At 37.2% G+C, this 6,602-nt stretch overlaps 2 protein-coding genes across 9 annotated transcripts in view; one reads left to right on the forward strand and one right to left on the reverse strand.

Annotated features, from left to right (window-relative positions):
- LOC108749916 (cytospin-A-like) overlaps nucleotides 1–6,602 on the reverse strand; it is a 60,949-nt gene that overhangs the window by 46,630 nt on the left and 7,717 nt on the right. The window contains exons 1-2 of one of the 4 annotated variants that reach the window (XM_018488966.1): nucleotides 1,519–1,669; nucleotides 589–722 (exon numbers count right to left, since the gene is read on the reverse strand). The exons of the other annotated variants lie outside the window; for them this stretch is intronic. The gene's annotated coding sequence lies outside the window, so the exon portion shown is untranslated. Of the gene's footprint in view, nucleotides 1–588; nucleotides 723–1,518; nucleotides 1,670–6,602 lie in introns of those variants that run through there. 4 annotated transcript variants of the gene reach the window in all.
- The window catches only part of LOC108749945 (chondroadherin-like protein), a 17,787-nt gene continuing 15,413 nt past the window's right edge, over nucleotides 4,229–6,602 (forward strand). Inside the window, exons 1-2 of one of the 5 annotated variants that reach the window (XM_018489044.1) lie at nucleotides 4,229–4,456; nucleotides 4,706–4,739. The gene's annotated coding sequence lies outside the window, so the exon portion shown is untranslated. Of the gene's footprint in view, nucleotides 4,457–4,705; nucleotides 4,740–5,410; nucleotides 6,002–6,084; nucleotides 6,454–6,602 lie in introns of those variants that run through there. The other 4 variants (XM_018489017.1, XM_018489027.1, XM_018489033.1 and 1 more) reach the window with 4 other exon arrangements.

Genomic DNA, 6,602 nt, shown 5'->3' on the forward strand with positions numbered 1-6,602 from the left:
ATATCAAAATATACATACATTAACCTATTTCTGTGGTTAGTTTATTGAAAATAAACATCGTCATATTAACATATGCATTTAGTAAATAATAAACTGAATTTGAATAAAATTTAATATATTTTCTTGAGTTAAATTATTTAACTTTATTTTAATCAAATTAACGCTTCATTGAATAGAATATATTCAGTAGTGACTAATAGAGAAATGATTAAAAATAACTCAAACTGAGTATAATTTGATATTATGATATGAATTTACAGTAACAATGTGCAGCAAAACCGTCCTTCTCCATGACATTTCAATTGATCAATTTCTTGCACAACCGAATCACTCGCTCTTTGCGAACAGTCGAGCACCCCGCGAAATTTTTCCGGCTGCCGCTGACCTTGGTTTTCGCTAAGTGGGTGACCTTCTGACCTAATCGCCGCTAATTTAATTTGTTTAGAAATTCACCGTCACGGGTACGAAACCGCGGCGTCGTCGCGCGTCCGCTCGCTCGCTCGCTCGCTCGCATTTTTACGCGCCGCAGCATCGGAGAGCTCGCCCGCCTGTCTGTCGCGCTCCAAATACCTGTTCGGCTCTACCCACCTGCCGTGATTATGGCTCGTGGCGTCCCACGTAAATCTAGCCGCGGTTCGCGAGGGGGGAACCTCGCGCTACCGTCGTGAGAATCCATTTTTCCGCCAGTTGCACTCTCCTTCCGGCTGCCCTCGATCAGAACCCTGCATACAAGAAATTGCAACCTGCTTCTTTTTTTATTATTGTCTCTCTTTTTCCCGGATCACCGAAAGAGGGACACATGCTATATGTATATATATATATCTTCTCTATTACTATCTATTATTATCCCAAGTGGCTTAAAAACAATATTACTATTTTTATATTATATATTATCATTTTTTGACTACTACTTTTAATACTATTTCTCTCTCTCTCTCTCTCTCTCTCTCTCTCTCTCTCTCTCTCACAGTACAAAATATAACAATCAATTTTTTATTTAAAAACATTTAAATCATACACAGGATGTTATAGAGAGATTCTGAGACATTCTTTAAAATCTCTGATACCAATCGATTACATATTATGAGATTGAATGTATAATCTCATATTGCACAATAATATTATAATGAATACACACAATAGTATTGAGCTGTTAGGATTATTGAAAAAAAATATTTTAAACAATACCGATTTTAAGTCAGCAATCTTTTAACAATTTAATAAAAAATAAAGCAGGTGTTTAAGTAGTAATTTTCACATATATTAATATTCTATTATATAAATATACAATCTATATTATTAAATAATTTCATAACAGAGATCCGCGTTGTTTTTCAACTGAGGAAAATCAATCGTACGAGAAGGACAAATCAAGAATTCATACATCGCGTAAAAGATAAATAACGACTCTATGGGATAAATGACAGCCACCGATCGTTGTCTCATTAACAATTCGGCCGAGATATCTCGATCGTTGCGGTTCGATCGTTGCGGACCATCGATTTCGCGTGTACTCACGGAGTTGCTCGCGCGACATCACAGAGATGCGGTTGATCATCGCAGAGTCGAGGATTGCGCGGAGCTCGATTTGCAGGAACGATCGTGTCGGCGGTAGCGAGAGAATGAACAAACGGAATGAACGAACACGGAACCGCATGCGTCGCGGACGACAGCCCGCGCGAGACTGCCGGTCCCCCGATGACGACGCATCGTCTTTGGCATTCGGCTTGGATGGGCAAAGTAGACGAATGGATAGGTAGATGGATAGATGGATCGATGGACAGACGCCGCGAGGCGTATAAAATGCGCGGGCGCGATTTTTGTACCTTTAATCACGCCGAGTACTTCATTGGATTCGATTAAGCTTCGAGCTGATTTCTCCTGAAGTAAAGTTTATTCGAAATGGACGTGTTTAAAAAGATTTGTGAAATCTCGTGATATAACAATGGCTGCATATTCAATAGAAAAAGCTTTGCAGCTGTTGTAGAGATTCTTTAATTGGTTTATATTTAGAGAGAGAGAGAGAGAGAGAGAGAGAGAGAGAGAGAGAGATTAAGAATAAGAGTCGTGTATTAAAGAATCTTATAACAGTTATAAAACAACTTTTTCTGCTGTACACAGCCGCTGACTTTTTTCACATCTGAATTTTTTTATCTTTTTTATTCGTGCCAATTTTGTTGTCCCGTTAACATATGTTCGGTTATATTAGACAGATAAGATTAATCATTATGGGGAACGATTAATTTGCCTGCCATAAATTACAGTGAAAGAGTTAAATGTCACGCAATTTTCAAGAAAATTCCTGACATCCGTAACATCAAATTATCATGTTATTTTGTTTTTCTCCGTAATTCTTGACTAGTTCGCGTGCGGCTCATCTTCTATAAAGCACGTATGATGATTTAATTGAGCTAATGGCAAATAAAAAACACGTAAATGAAAAACATGCGTTCGTTCATCAATTATATACTCTTCCTAAAGTGTAATCAGACCTCCGTAGGTTGTATGATGTAATGCGCATTTCTGGACTAAGCCGTGACATTGCATAACGTATTAAATGCGTATCGTGGTACACACGTAGCGCGAGTTATCGATGTACTGACTATATAATAACATACATACTGCTACACTTTGTCGTCTCATCGTAATTAGTTTCTTATGAGAAGTTACGTATCTATATTAATGTTCTCATAATTTTTATATGACGTAGTTCGATACAACAAGAAAATAATTGATCTACTCTGTGTTCAAAATTAATTTTGACAGGTTTATTTAAAAAGTTAATATATAAATCAAATTATTTAACTAAATTTTCTGTGTTTATAAATGTTAGAACCAAATTGAATTTTAATAATAGACTTTTCTACTATTTTGACCGATTTTTTAAATTTAATTTAAAATATCGATGCAATAGATAATGAAATATCAACATTAATTTAAAGAAATGTAACTGATTCCATAAAAATTTTAATTTTAAGTAATATTAATAATGTAAGGACTCTCAGAGTTCACCAAATTGTAACAGACGAGGAGACTATGAGAATAAGTGTGTGCGAAGATTAAATAATTTTATAATAAACTTAATCAATTAGTCCTTTAAGAATCTTACAATACTTTACTTGGCTCAAATATTTGAGACCTCATCAGTGAGAAAAAAAAACAAAGATTAAGACGTTGAAAATTGCTTGTCGTGTTTAATTTTAAGTTTGAAGATCAAGATGTTCAATGTCGCGGAAAATGTGCCTCGGGAGAAAAGTCGATTGCAAAACGGTCGACAAATATACCTACAAGTTCAAGTCCACTGCCGCAATAATATTTCGTATCTTCATAAATTTTCTCTTTTCCGCTTTGCCAAGGAGATTGAACATTGCCAACTCTGCTCGAAACGTTAGAAAAATACACATATAGCAGAAATCGAATTTGCTGAAAGTTTGAAGATTCATGTATTTTTATTTGTACTTGCCATGAGATTTTGAAATCGACGATTCGTATAGAAATTAAAAATCGACATGTATAAAGAATGATTTTAATAAAATATTAAGAAACTTAGGTAGATACAGATCTGAAAATAATTTTGGATTGTCAAAATAATTATGCAGAACGCTCGAAGTTGCTTCAAGAATGTCAAAACTTTTTGTAGCATTGTTTATGCTTGAATTTCCTATATAATTATTTTGATCGTCCAACAAAATTATTTTCATATGTGTGTGTGTGTGTGTGTGTGTGTGTGTGTGTGTGTGTGTGTGTGTGTGTGTGTCTACTTAAATTTTTTAATATTTAAGCAAAATCATTCTTTTCATATATGTGAGAGAAAAGTGGGAAAGTAATTTTATTGAACTGTCAAAATAATTATGCAAAACGCCCAAACTGGTGGTTTAACTGGTTGTTAAAATGTCAAAACTTTTTGTAGCGTTGATTATTGTACTTGAATTTCCTTCATAATTATTTTGATTGTCCAACACAATTATTTACAGATCTACCTGCATCTACCTGAAATCCTTTAATATTTAAGCAACATATTGTTCTTTCCGCGTACACGGAAGAGGACAGGGTAGAAGAGACGTTTGAAACGGCGTTTTGAAACGGTATGCATTTCGTCACGCTAGCGTGTGCACCGCGTATACGTACGTCGTAAATGCAGTTGCTCGAGAGGGATCGAGACAGAAGCAGAAGTAAGAAGAAGAGGAAAAGGAGAAGGCGACCGAGAGACGAGGAGGGCCTCGACGTCGTCGTCAACGAGAGACCTTGGCGGCCCGAAGAGCGTTACCATTTTCGCGGGGCGTAGTAGCGGATTGACGCAGGTGTGGACCGATCACGCGGTGCCGTAGGCTACGCAGGGAAGGAACGCAAGTAGGTACACGGTTAACACGGTGCCCAGGGTGGGGCACGAAAGGGCGCGGGCATTTTTGCAGAGGGGTGAAAAAAAGAGGCCGAAGGTGTGGACAGAGTTCGATCGGTAAGAATCAACCTCGAGCTGACAAATTGTGGAAAAGATCTGTCATGATTTAATCGTGACGGTTCGTTAAATATTGATTCGCATCGTTAGCTATCTGACGCTAAATGTCCAGATCCGACCGTGACGTTCTCTAAACCACAGAGAACTTCTCTATCAAATTATTTTCTAGAACGATATACATTTATTGACGACAAAATTGTTACTTCTTCAAAGTTCTTCAACTAATTAATTAACAATGGTCTTTTGCAGATGTTACAGAGGTATATCATTATTATTGACAAAGGTAAGGAGAATGCATCGCATTTATTAATGTTATTTTATTAGAAAAATAATCTATTTATCTATGGCTTTTAGAGGAAAGATGTCTATTTTCGAAATTTTATAGCATTTCCTTGAATAAGATTTGTAATAATTCATTGTGCCATTGTATTTCTTGCCTTAAAATATGATATGGATTTTTTAGCGCCACTATCGTGTAGTTTTCCCGTCTTGTAAAGGTTAAATTAAATACAACTCTCACGTACACTGTCAGAAAGAAAATGATTACAATTTTATCATAATTTAATCATAATTTGTAGTTATTTTTTAGCCAACTATATATAATATTTTTTGATAGAATTATAAATATTATTATTATTACTACATTAAAAAATTCCATTTGGTTGAATCAACTAATCTCTTGTTTGATAAACAAATCCTTGGTTTAGTTTAGAAGTAAAAAGTTTGATTATTACAACATTTTTATACTTGTTTCTGATAATACAAGTAAAATTTTACAATAACCAAATCTTTTATTATTTCATCGCGTCGACTAAGGATTTGTTTGATTGAGTCAACCGAACTGGAATTCTTAGTGTAACATTATAATAGTAATAACTATATATAAAGAGTTTATTTAAGCATAATTATTTTACAATTATCACAAATACCAAATACAGTTCTCTTTCAGTGTGAATACATTTTTTTCTATTTCGCGGATATACACAGAAAGGTGTTCACGCGAACGCGATATCTCTCTTTCCCATCGAATTTCGCAAACAAAAATTTACTGTCAGCCACCCCCACTCGTCCTCATCGCGTATTATGCGTCACCCTATATTACGCGTCTAGTTTTATGCCAAACTAGAGCGCGCCGTGCTAAAGATAGGTCGTTGCAAGCAGGAATCGGTGTGCATCCATTACCGGCGCAGGGAACAAGGGCGACCTTGGCCTTACGAGCTTATATAATGAGGAAGCGGCCGATTCACGAGCTCAGTCGTTTCGACGCGATATTCGAGCCGATCGCGATCTACCAGACAGAACGCATTTTTCCGGATGCATTCCTCTTTTTTTCCTCTTCATATGCTCCATATCGATTTATACTCGAAACGTCATTAGAATGCTCCTCGCGCTTTTTTCCAAGAAGAGAAACAAATTGCATCGCCAATGCATTACTAAAGCGTCTATCGCTCATTTTCCACGCCAACGCAAAAGTTTTTCTTTTTCGCTCGAGCGCGAAAATCTAGTCGAAGCGTTTCTCCACGCAGTTTCATAAGCCGGCTAATTGTAAGTTAGCGGTCTCAAAGCATTCGAATTTTTCTTTCGCACTTTTCGCTGTGAAATTAATTTTCGTTCTATTATGATCGGAGATCCACTACACAACGTTGGAAACTTCCACGAGGTCGTTAAAGAAAATGCGAACGACACCGCTCGAGATGGTAGTCGCTCGATCGGAAAAATAAAAGTGCCATTAAAGGAGCGCGCGCGCTGCTGCAACTGATCGACTGACCGGAGATCGCGGTGGGGATTTCTCCGCTACGCTGTGGAAAATCAACGTCTCTTCTTGGCAGAAACGGAGGTAGCCCGTGGGTGGCAGCGGCGGCACGACAGAGATCGCGAGCCTCTTCCGCTTTTTTGACAGATGCGAGCGTCAGTGCCGCGCGACGCGTCGCAGTGCCCGTCAAAGTGAGGTCGAGCATTGTTTACGACATTGTTTACGCAGTGTTCACCCGTTCGCGGTGAGTTCCGAAACGACGAGATTGCAATAAGATTATATACGCGGAATTCGTATGACATTCTCGAAATTCGAAACCCGGATTAGTAAACATTTTCTAAAAAAAAATCAGTTCTTCTATTCTTTAGTTAATTAGTTCTTGAATATTATGTC

This window comes from Trachymyrmex septentrionalis, unplaced genomic scaffold (genome assembly GCF_001594115.1).
Source record: "Trachymyrmex septentrionalis isolate Tsep2-gDNA-1 unplaced genomic scaffold, Tsep1.0 scaffold11, whole genome shotgun sequence".
Classification (NCBI taxonomy): domain Eukaryota; kingdom Metazoa; phylum Arthropoda; class Insecta; order Hymenoptera; family Formicidae; genus Trachymyrmex; species Trachymyrmex septentrionalis.